Raw genomic sequence first — 13,259 nt, forward strand, 5'->3', positions numbered from 1 at the left:
GTCTCAGTTCTTAGTTTTTCCTTTTCTCTATCTACAATTATTCCCTTGATGATATGTAGTCCCCTAGCTTTACTATCTCAATCCCCTCCCCCAACTCTACTGCCAAACCCTCTCCACCTACAGCCTTCTCCATCTTAAAACCTTGAAGTCATCCTTGACACTCCTCTTTCTCTCACATCCTACATGCATCTGTCAGCAAATTCTGTTCTACCTTCAAAATACTATATATCCAGAATCCAACTACATCTCCTTACTGATTCAACCCTACTGCTATACTCCTCGTTGAAGCCAACATCCATTTCTCTCCTGGATTTCTGCAAAAGTTTCCTAACTTTCTCCCTTCTGTCACTCTTTCTATTTAAAATCTGTTCTTAACAACCAAGAGATATTTTCTTTTAACTGAAAAACCTTATTGAGATAATTGTAGGTCACATGCAGTTGTAAGAAACAATTCAGCGAGACCCACTGACACTTTGCTCAATTCTCCAGATGGTAACATTTTGCAAATCTACCGTGTAAAATCACAACCAGGATATGGGCATGTAGTTCACTGATTTTATTCTGATTTTCCCAGTTTTGGTTGTACTTATTTGTGTGTGTGTATTAAGTTCTATACAATTTTATCACATACGTAGGTTCATGTCTCCACCACCACAGTCAAGATACAGAACATTTCCACAAAGATTCTTTGTGTTGCCCTTTTATAGACATACCCACGTCCCTCCCACACTACTCCTCTGCCCTGTCCTTAAACCCTGGCCACCATTAATCAGCCCTTAATTTCTAAAATGTTGTCCATTCAAAAATGATATATAAAGGGAATTACACAGCATGTAACGTTTTGGAATTGGCTTTTTTGTTTTTTTTTTACTCAGCATAATTCTCCAAGTTGTTGTGTTTATCAATAGTTCTTTCCTTTTATTGCTGAGTGATATTCCATGGATTATTAGTTTGCTAGGGCTGCCATAGCAAAGTATCACAAACTGTGTGGCTTAAAACAACAGGAATTTATTGTCTCACAGTTCTGGAGGCTAGAAGTTCAAAATCAAGGTGTTGGCAGAGCCATGCTCCCTATGAGACTCTTTCTTGGTAAGAACCTTTTATTGTCTCCTCCTAGCTCCTGGTGGTGGCCATTAATCCTTGGCTTGTAGCTGCATCAGTCCCATCTACCTATGTCATCACATGGCCATATTTACATCATCTTCCTCCTGTGAACATCTGTTTCTGGGTCCAAATTTCTCCCTTTTTATTTTATTAAGTGGTGGATGGCAAGGGGATTTCAAGGGGAGATGAGGATTAGAGATAGAGCTTACATGTCTAGATAATGTTGCTCAACAGTATGGTGCCGACTCTCTGGGTCAGAGGACTCTGAAGGACAACAGTGGCTTGGGGGCTTTAATCTGTAGCTAACAGATGTTGGGTGTAGTTTTGTGGGATATGCAAAGCAGGCTAAAAATGGCTAAAAATCTGGTTGTATAAAAATTAGAGCTTGGCACTGATGTGCTTTTGATAGAGTCGGTGCTGGCCTGCTTTGAAGAAATAAACAACATAGGGCCAATACACTGAGGCCATCTTTGACTCATTTATATAACACAGGGTCTTTTGGGAACTCTATATTTAACATGTTGAGGAACTACTAAACGGTTTTCCAGAGTATACCATTTTACATCCCTACCAGTAGTATATGAGTGACCCAATTTCCCTGTATCCTTGGCAGCATTTGGTGTTGTCAACTATTTTAAATTTTAGTCATTCTGATAGGTATGTAGTGATATTTCATTGCAATTTATTTTGCATTTCCCTAATGGCTAATGATGTTGACCATCTTTTGATGTACTTATTTACCATCTATGTATCCTCCTCAGTGAAATCTCTGTTCATGTATTTTGCCTGTCTTCTAATTTGATTGTTTTAACTGTTGAGTTTCGAGAGTTATTTATGTACTCACAATACTTGTCCTTTGACAGATATATGGTTTGCAAATATTTTCCCCCACCTTGCAGCTTATTGATTCATCCTCTTAACAGAGTCCTGTGCAGAGCAAAACTTATCTATTTCGATGAAGTTTAATCTATCAATTTTTCCTTTTATGGATCGCATTTTTGGTGTCAAGCCTAATAAATCTTTGCTTACCTCTAGACCCTGAAGATTCTCTCTTAATGTTTAGAGAAAGTTTTATAGTTTTACATTTCAGTCCATTGTTGGGAAAGCAGTCACTGCTGACCTGTCGCCCCTCCCCAGGCTTGCCCACTCAGAGCCTTGGACCTAGAACACTTCCTAACCAAAAGATAAGAAACCCTCACAGCCTGTGCCATTCTTATTGTCTTGTGTGGTAATATGTTTCCCTGTTTCAGACTCAGTATGACTCCTTTTTCCTGCTTAAGTGTGTGCATCATATGGCACCTGGCCAACCCCATTGCTATATCTGTCCCCTGCGGGGACATGAGGGGTGTGTGTAGGCCAGTTTCCCTGCCATCGTTGCTGAGAGGGACCAACACCCACTATTGGAGCTAGTCTTGCTCTTACTTGTCCAGGTAAGTAAAGTGTTGTTCCAACCACTGCTTGACTGTATTGTGTTTTCTTTGAAGACTCTGATACCAAGATCCTGGTGGTTGACATAGTTATGAACTTTGCTATCTTCTATGAAGTTGTAGTTCTCTCCTGGCATTGGTAACTGGTGTTTGTGCTTGATCATGATCCATTTTGAGTGTTTTTGGTGGGGTTTTTTTGGGGGGGGGATAAGGTGTGAGGTTTATTTTTTTATTTATTTTAAAAAATTACTTATTTATTTATTTAGCTGCGCTGCATCTTAGTTGTGGCACGTGGGATCTTCAGTTGCAGTGGGTGGGATCTTTTAGTTGCGGCATGTGGGATCTTTTTCTTTAGTTGCGGCATGCAGGATCTACTTCCTTGACCAGGGATCGAACCCAGGTCCCCTGTACTGGGAACGTGCAGTCTCAACCACTAGACCATCAGGGAAGTCCCAAGGTGTGAGGTTTATTGAAGGGTTTTTTTGTTGTTATTGCTGTTGGTTTTTTTTTTTTTTTGGCCTATGAATGTTCAATGGCTCCAGCATCATTTGTTGACAAGTTTATCCTTCATCCATTAAAACATTTTGGAAATTTTGTCAAAAATCAGTTGGGCATATTTGGGTGGGTCTATTTCTGAGTTCTCTATTCAGTTCCATTGATCTATGTGTCTATTCCTCTGCCAATGCACACTGTCTTGATCGCTGTAGCTATAATGTTGAGTAGAGTTATTCCTCCCACTTTGCTTTTTTTGTCAAGATTGTTTTAGCTATTCTAGGGCTTGCACCTTTCCATATAAATTTTAGAATAAACTTTCTTAAGTCTACATAAAACTTTGCATGGATTTTTATAAGAATTATATTAAACCTATCAATCATTTTGGGTAGAACTGACTTTAGTGTAGTGAGTCTTCTAATCCATGAGCACAATATATCCTTCCATTTATTTCGCTCTTTTAAAAATTTGTTTCATTATCATTTTGTTATTTTCAGCATACAGATCCCGTACATTTTTCGTCAAGTGCATTTCCTTGGAGTGACTGCCAGCGGTATTGTATTTCTATTTTCAGTTTCTGCATGTTCATTGTTAGTATATAGAAGTGCGATTGATTTTTGTGTGCTGATCTTGTATCCTGTGACTTTGCTGAACTACCTATTAGTTTTAGCAGTTTTAAAAATGGATTCCCTTGGATTTCCTACTTAGGCCGCCATGTCATCTGCAAATAAGGACAGTTTTATTTCTTCCTTCCTAATCTGTAGGCCTTTTATTCCTTTTGCTTGCCTTAATGGCAGTGGCTACGACTTCCAGTACTATGTTGGATAAGAACGGTGAGAGTACATATCCTTGCCTTGTTTTTGACCTTAGAGGGAAGCATTCAGTCTTTCATCATTAAGTATAGTTCGGTGTAGGTTTTTTGTAAATGCTCTTTAGCACATGCTCATATCACATTGAGAGACATACTGTGTTCATAGATTAAAAGACTACAATTAGAAGAGTAAACATAGTAAACACATCAATTCTCCCGCAAATGATCTATAGGCTATTTGCTCTCTATTCCTATTTTTCTAAGAGTTTTTTAGCATGAATGGGTGTAGGATTTTGTCAAATGTCTTTTATGCATTAACTTATATAATCATATGCTTTTTCTTCTTTAGCCTATTGACATGGTGAGTTATATTATTTGATTTTCAAATATTGAACTAGCCTCGCATGCCTGGAATAAATCTCACTTGTTATTGGTATATAATCCTTTTATTCATTTTTAGATTCAGTTTGCTAATATTCTGTTCAGGATTTTTTTTTCTTATTCAATAAAATTTATTACATCTACTATTACTTAAACATCAAAAACAATCACTAACAAGAATGGTGACAAATGAAAAAGAAAACAAAAGCAAATCCTTTTCCTAATCTGTTCAGGATTTTTATATCAAGGTTCATCAGAGATATTGTTCTTTGGTTTTCTTTTTCTTTTCTTTTTTTCTTTCTTTATTATTTTTTTTTTGTACTGTCTTTGCCTGGTTTTTGGTATCAGGGTAATACTGGCTTCATAAAATGAGTTGGGAAGGATTCCTCCTTCTATTTTTTGAAGGAGATTGTGTAAAATCAGTGTTAATTCTTCTTTAAATGTTTAGTAGGAGAATTTTTCTGGGAGGGGAGGTTTCAAATTATGAATTAAGTTTCTTTGATAATTATAGGTGTATTCGGATTGCCTGTTTCAACTTGATTTTGATAGTTTGTGTTTTTTGAGTAGTTGATCCATTTCATCTAAGTTGTCAAATTTATATGTATAGAGGTATTTATAGTATTCCCTTATTCTCTTTTGATGTTTGCAGGGACTGTAATGATGTTCCCTGTTTTATTCTGGATATTGGTAATTTGCACCTTCTCTTTTTTTCTTTCTCAGTCTTGTTAATGGTTGTCGATTTTATTGGTCTTTTCAGAGAAACAGCTTTTTGTTTCATTGATTTTCTCTATTGTTTTCTTATTTTCAATTTCATTGATTTCTCTTTTTGTATTTATTATTTACTTTCTTCTCCTTGCTTTGGATTTATTTTATTTTTCTAGTTTCTTGAGGTAGGAAATTAGGCTATTGATTTAAGGCATTTCCTTATTTCTAATGTAAGCAGTTAGTGTTAGACATTTCTTTCTCAGCACTTTAGCTGCTTAGCACAATTTTTTATATGAAGTATTTTCATTTCCATTCAGTTCAAGGTATTTTTTGATTTGCCTTTAGATTTCCTCTTTGACCCATGGATTATTAAGAAGAGTGTTGTTTAGTTTCCAAGTGTTTGGGTATTTTTTTGTTATCTTTTGGTTATTGATTTCTGGATTGATTCTCTTGTGGTTAGTGAACACTGCTCTGTATGATTTGAATTCTCTTAAATTTGTTGAGGCTTGTTTTATATACCAAGATATGATATATCCTGGCCAATATTCTATAGGCTCTTTAAAAGAATGTGTATGTCTTCTGCAGTTGCTGGGTGAAGTGTTCTATACATGTCAATTAGAACCTGCTGGTTGATTTTGTTTTCCAGATCTTTTATATACTTGATGATTTTTTATCTAATAATTGTACCAGTTGTTGATAGGAGAAGGTTGAAGTCCTCAACTCTAATTAAGGATTTGTCTATTTCTTCATTCAGCTCTGTCCATTTTTGTTTCATTTATTTTGAGTTTCTGTATTTTGGTGCAAACAGGATGATGCATTTATGTCCTAAGTTAGATCATGCTTCTTTTCTGTTGCAAAAACCTCACTATGATTCCCTATTTCATTCAGAACTATAGATAAGGGTCCTTAAAATAGTCTATAGGGTTCTATAAAATCCAGCTCCTGGTTACCTCTTTAACTTCATTTCCCTGTATTCTCCCTCTTACTCTGCTGCAGCCATCCTGGCCTCCTTGACGTTCCGTGAGCACAACAGGCACACTGCCTCTTTAGGGCCTTTACTCTAACTCTTCACTCTGCTAGGAATGCTCCTCCAATTTGAAATGGGGCCTGGGAGTACAGTTATTGCGAGAATTGTTAGCTTTACATATCAGGGAAGCCAAGGCCTTAAGAGAGTAAATGCCAATAACAAAAGCAGCATACTCTTGGTAGAGCAGGGGTGTTATAGAGAAAGTGAGCCTGAAGAAGAGCAGTGAAAGAAGGTGAGATAAAAGCAGCAGCTCTGGTATTACATATAGGAAGAACTGACACCCCAAATTCCCTCATTTAAAAATTTTCCCCCAGCAGCCTGGCACTGGGTCTGAAATTCAAACAGTGTACTTCTTTGGGATAAGCATGTAAAGGCTCTGAGGAATCCGGCAGTATAAAATCTTGTATAACTTAGATTTAATCCAGAGCTTTAAGAAATTTATTTGTCAACAACATATTTCCCTCCCTTAATGCCTGTCTTACGAAATCCATTTTGGGAAACATTGGGTTAAAGCTTTGTGTTTCCAAGAAAACTCCTGCTAAAAGGCTAAAGTTACTGGAAAGGCCTACCTAGTTATCAGTCTTTAATACTCCTTGGTGACTGTTTTATCCAATTAGCCCAAAGGTTGCAAACTATGGCAAAGGCCTCAGCCCTCCCCCCTGATTTTGTAAATAACATTTTATCAGAACATATCCACATCCATTTGTCTGTGACTGCTTTCTCATTACAGTGATAGAATTGAGTAGTTGTGACAGAGATGTATGGTCAGCAAAGCCAAAAATATTGGGTTGGCCAAAATGTTCGAAAAACCTGAATGAACTTTTTGGTCAATCCAATATTTACTATCTGATCCTATACAGAAAATGTTTACTGAGCCCTGGATTTACCCAACAGCAAGGCACTGAGATTTATGCTTCCTAACAAATGATACCATAGTGGTTGACCACAACAATTTATTATTATCTCTAATGGTTCTGGGATTTTAGTGGGCTCAGATGGGAAGTTATCATTTGGTGTCTCTCATGCAGTTACAATCAGATGGTAACTGGGCCTACAGTCACCTGAATGCTTAACTGGGCTGAACAGCCAAGATGGCTCATTCGCATGGCTGGCAGTTAATGCTGGATTTCAGCTGGGAGCTTAGCAGTGGCTGTTGACTAGAGCACCTACATGTGGCCTTTCCCTTTAGGTTGGATTTCTCACAGCATGGCGGCGAGGTTACCAGAAGGATCATTCCAAGCATAGGAAGTAGATACTGCCAGTTCTCTTAAAGGCTAAGCTTGTCATAATGACACTTTCACCCTATTCAGTTGGTCAAAGCAGTCATTAGGCCAGCCCAGATTTAAGGGGACTTGAGGAATAAACTCTACCTCTGTATAGGGGAAGAGCAACAGCGTACATGGAAGGACAAAATTAATGCTGATTATGTTGACAAACTACCACCATAGGGAGGCAATATGAAGTGCTTGGAGAGCAGGGTGTAGAAGGTGTTCTCTGGAAAGAACTTTCAGGTTGACTGCAACCAACTCTGCTCTTACCTGTGCTTATTTTATAGATAATTATATTGAAGCTCAGAGCATTAGGAGAAGCTACTGAAGGTCAGTGTCTGCCTCACAGTGTTTACAAGGGCCCTAGCTGGCTTGCTGGGGGTATGTTACTAACCCTAAGAAGACAGGGTTCTAGGGCCAAGAGGCTGGTGTGAGGGAGCTGAAGGAGACTGAGTTTCTGAGTAAGGCTCCTTCCTTTCCCTAAGTCTTTCCTTACTCCCTAGGGCTCACTCAGGTGCCTCCACCTACTATGTAGATATCTAGGCCTTATGGACACACCAAATCCCTGCCACTATGCCTCGTAGACTTCTGAAGTTTTTTCAAATCTGGGCTCTGTACTCGAGATGAACTCTGAACACCTTGAGGACAGGAACAGCATCTTCAATTTCTTTCACTTCTTATGGCCCTGAGAAACCTCATACTAATGCTATACACACAGTAGAAAACAGAAATTGTAGAGCTATTCAAATCCCAGCTCATTTCCCAGCACAGCCTATGCAGGTGAAATTCTGTGGTCTCATCCCCACACACTATGCTAGCCTCATCTTTGACCTTCAGCCATATTCAGTGACGTTGTACCAGGCATATTCCCCGCCTCTCTCTCTCCCTCCTTCTCTCTCTCTATCTCCTGTCTGAATGCACATGTTATTCTCAATGTTTGGAACATTCTTCTTTCCCACTCACCTTCGCTCACTGGTTTACCTCTTTGATATTCTTCAGAGTTCAGCTTGGGTATTACTTCTTCAAAGAGATCCTCCCTGATCTCCTAGGTAGCCCTCTTCTGTCTTTCCACAGCACCCAGCATTTCCCTCTTAATAGTTAAGTCTCCACTGTCTTCTAATGTATAATTACTTACTTGTCTGTCTCCTTGACTTGACTACAGTGCTTGAGGGCACAGACTGGTCTGTCTCCAACTGTGTCTCACCATAGACTTGCAAGAAGTCTGACACAACAAATGGATGCACTTTCCTTCAGTGATCTTCACTTTCTTCCTGTTTTCCCATGTAAGTCTGCTGGAACAAGAGTTGGGACAGTGAATAAGGAATATGTGTCCAAAATGTCATATGAGCTGCTTGCAGCCCTTCCGAACAATTCTTTAGATCTTTTGCTGGTCTTGTCCCAGAACCCTGTTTGCAAGAACCAAAAGGCTCCTTTGTAAGGCTCCGTGTATATGCTGCTCTATTTTCCAACCCCCCAACACCAACTCAATGAGCACTACATGTCGAGCACCTCCTTTCTTCAACTCCCCCAAACACACCAGAAGCATGATATAGCACCGGGGAAGGTTTAATAACTCCTGAGCTTGGAAAGTTTGATCTAGGCTTTTTGACAAAAAGGGGGATGGTTTGGTAGCTCAGGGGTGCTACTCAATTGTAAAAGGACAGCTAATGTGCTTGGGAGATGACCCGCCCCCTAAAACCATTTGTCAAACAGGATGATTATGATTAAATATAACTGGCCAGACTACAAGTGGCCTTCAGACAGCAGAAACGATCCAGTGGAACATTGCACATCATGAAGCAGCCCCAGGGTAGTGAACGTCAACAGTCCTGCTTGATTAATCCTTGGAAACACAGTCAGAATTAATGGGGAACTTGTTGAAAGTTGATCGACACCTTTTGAAAGGTGAAATCCTTTTCTGTTCCCATGAAGTGTTGTTAAGGCCGTTAGCAGAAATTGAAATGGAGAAATATGACCCTTTCATGTGGTAGATTCAGAGGCTCAGAAGATGGACAAGTTGGAAATGTACAGGCAGTTTATAATAAGTGCCTGGGTGGGGAGTGATAACTAAAGATTGAAAACTGACAAATGGGTCAGACTGGCAAAGACCAAGACAGAGAGGGATGGAGTGCAGTTTGCATGCAGAGGAATAGCATCAATAATCCGGCAGGCTCGCCCACACTGAGGACCACATATGGATTACTTGGAAAGTGGCTAGAATTTGCTCAGTGGAAAAGCAGGCAGATTTTGTTACAAGATGAAGAGATAACTTTCCAGCTTTTGAGAGGAGTAAATTATTTTGTCTTCCCTGGGGAGTTAGGGTACCAAAGAGAAATTCTCCAGACTAGAAGTCAGGTCTGTGGTATCTCTTTATTCAGTTTCAAAGTGGCTGAATGACTCTAACTCTCCTCATTCTGCAGTTGGTTGTATTCTTCCAAGTGACAAATGTGAAATTTCTTTGAAAGCTATCAAGCTATACAGATGTGAGGTATTAGCTTCATGATCATCCAACTGAATCAAGTGCAAAAGAATATTGCTATAAGAAAGTATGTGAGATTTTAATTATTTCCTCTGATGGAGGTGAACATGTTTGCAGATAATCTTGAATAGGAACAGTGTCCAAATGATTTATCTTGGGCTTTAGAGACACATACACAATGATATTTTGATTGAGGAAGTTTCAGGGATGTGGGGTGTGCATCAGAATGGAGAATGTGGCTTTCAATTTCCCTTGCTCTTTTGGCTTGGCACAAATCATGATGCCAATGGGAAAAAGTGGACCACCAGGAAATAGTGATCAAATGTCCAGGGGCACTATCTGCAGCAGAAACAGACATCCCATGATCTCCAAGCCAGGAATGGCATTTGAGAGTTGGCAGTTTTCCACCCACTGACCTGCATTGCCATAATTAGATGAGGGCTTTCTCATAAGCTCCACCAGAGGCTAAGGCTTTGGGTTATAGTTATTACTTGAATGTTAACTCTGTGTCAGGTACTGTGCTAATCATTTTACCTGTACTATCTCATTTAATTCTCACAACCACCCTGTGGTGTTAGATACTATTATTATCTTCATTTTACAGATAAGGAAACATAGGCTAAAGGAGATTAGTAATTTGTCCAAGATCACGTCACTAGTAAAAGATAAAACCTAGTATTAAACCCAGGTATCTGCTCCAGAGCCTGTGCATGGAAGCGCTATACAATATTGCCATATACATATATGAATGAACCTGAGGCTCTGGGAAAGAAAGAAATGCAACCTGCCCAAGGCCACCTAATCAGTTAGAGGGCCTACATAGCATTTATTCTCAGAGTGAATCCAGTATGTTCACAGCAAATAAGGACTACAGTAAAGTCTCATTTTATTGATGTAGCTCAGGTCTTGCAGTATTGATGATGATAATGATAGTAATGGTAAGAACAGCGGCAACTAATAATTATTGAGCATCTATTATGCACTAGGCACCATAATAGCTGCCTTATATGTTCACTCATTTATTCATTCATTGAACAAATGTTTATTGAGGACCTACTATACACAAGGCAGTGTTTTAGGGACTAGGGATATAGAAATGGACAAGACAAACTTGATTCTTGCTCTTCGATGGAGTCTTAGATGATGACTAATGACATCTACTGTTTAGATGATGGAGGATACCGACTATAAACATGAAAACAAATAAGATGTCAGGTAATGATTCTGTTATAAAGTAAATAAAATAGGGAGGGGCTTCCCTGGTGGTGCAGTGGTTGAGAATCTGCCTGCCAATGCAGGGGACACGGGTTCGAGCCCTGGTCTGGGAGGATCCCACATGCCGCGGAGCAACTAGGCCAACTAGGCCCGTGAGCTACGATTACTGAGCCTGCGCGTCTGGAGCCTGTGCTCCGCAACAAGAGAGGCCGCGATAGTGAGAGGCCCGCGCACCGCGATGAAGAGTGGCCCCCGCTTGCCACAACTAGAGAGAGCCCTCGCACAGAAACGAAGACCCAACACAGCCATAAATAAATAAATAAATAAAATTTAAAAAAAATAAAATAAAATAGGGAAATATAATACAGAGGGAATTGAGTAGCAGTTACATTAGATGGAGTGGTCAGGGGAGGCCTCTTATTATCTCATTAAATGTTCTCAACAACTCTGTGAAGTGGGGAGACACTGGTCAGCATAGATGTAAGTAATGGGGGAAATCAATTTTATCACTTTGCTGGTATCTACAGAACCAGCTGCCTAAGGCTTGATCAATGCAGAGCAGGGAATTAAAGAGGCCATTTTTATTGTCCCCAAAGCAGTACCTAATGAATTAAGAAAAGCAGGAAGGGAAGGGTGGTGGGGGGGGGGATAGAGTGGGAGTTTGGGATTGACATGTACTCACTGCTATATTTAAAATAGATAACCAACAAGGACCTGCTGTATAGCACAATGAACTCTGCTCAATATTCTATAATAACCTAAATGGGAAAAGAATCTGAAAACAAATGGATACTTGTATATGTATACCTGAATCACTTTGCTGCACACCTGAAACTAATACAACATTGTTAATCAACTATACTCCAATATAAACTGAAAATTAAAAAGAAAATAACTTAAAAAAAAGAAAACCAGAAAGTACTGAATAGAATATTGTGGTCAGGAGAAGACAACTGAGTGGGACATGGGAATTAACGGGACCAGCCCAGAAGATGGGCTACACATTCAGAAGAGTGCTCTTTATGACCTTAAATCTTTGTGACCTTGGATTAGGCAATGTTTGTAGATATGACACCTAAGTCACAAGTAACAAAAGAAAAAAAATAGATAAATTGGACTTTATCAAAGTTAAAGACTTTTGTGCTTCAAATGACACCGTCAAAAAAGTGAAAAGGCAATCCATAAAATGGGAGGAAATGTAGAAAATCCTATATCTGATAAGGGACTTGCATCCAGAATATATAAACAATACTTGCAACTCAATAAAAATTAAAGTAGCCCAACTAAAACTTGGGCAAATGGTCTGAATATATATAACTTCAAAGAGGATATACAAATGGCCAATAAGTTCATGAAAAAATACTCAGCATCATTGCCCATCAGGGAAATGCATATCAAAACCACAATGAGATACGACTTCACACCTATTAGGATGGCGATAATAAAAAAGACAGACAATAACAAGTGTTGTCAAGGATATGGAGAAATTGGAACCCTCATACACTGCTGATTGGAATGTAAAATGGTGATGCTTCTCTGGAAAAGTTTGGAAGTTCCTCAAAATGTTAAACATAGTCTTACTAAATATATAACCCAGCAATTCCATAGGTTACAGAGAGAATTGAAAACATATGTTCACACAAAAACTTGTACTCAAATGTTCATAACAGCTTTTTTATAATAATTAAATTGTGGAAACAGCTCAAATGTCCATCAACTGATGAATGCATAAACAAAACGTGATACATCCACACAGTGAAATGCTATTCAGCTATGAAAAGGAATGAAGCACTTATACATGCTACAATATGGATGAACACTGAAAACATTATGCTAAGTGAAGGAAGTCAGACACAAAAGACCACATTTTATATGGTTCCATTTATATGAAATGTCCAGAATAGGCAACTCAATAGAGATAGCAAATAGATTAGTTAGTGGTTGCCAAGACCTGGAGGGAAGGGGCAGTGGGAATAATTGCTAATGGGTTATGGAGCTTCTTCTTGGGGTGACGAAATGTTCTAAAATTGATTGTTGGTAATTGGTTGCACAATTCTGTGAATATATTTAAAAATATCAAATTTTACACTTTAATATGTGAATTGCATAGTATGTGAATTACGTCTCAATAAAGCTGTTAGAAAAAGAACCAGCCCAAATGTCCTCTCCTTTGTGAAGCATTTCCTGGTCTACCAGACGGGGTGTCCTCTTCTTCCTCTGACTTCTCCTAGCACCTTGTACACACCTCTGCCATAGCACTTATATCCCTGTATGGAATTGTCTGCTTGCCCCACTCTAGGAGCTCCCCAAGATCAGGGAACTTGTTTTATTTATTTCCTACCTCTTAAAA

This window comes from Balaenoptera ricei, chromosome X, assembly GCF_028023285.1.
Source record: "Balaenoptera ricei isolate mBalRic1 chromosome X, mBalRic1.hap2, whole genome shotgun sequence".
NCBI lineage: Eukaryota > Metazoa > Chordata > Mammalia > Artiodactyla > Balaenopteridae > Balaenoptera > Balaenoptera ricei.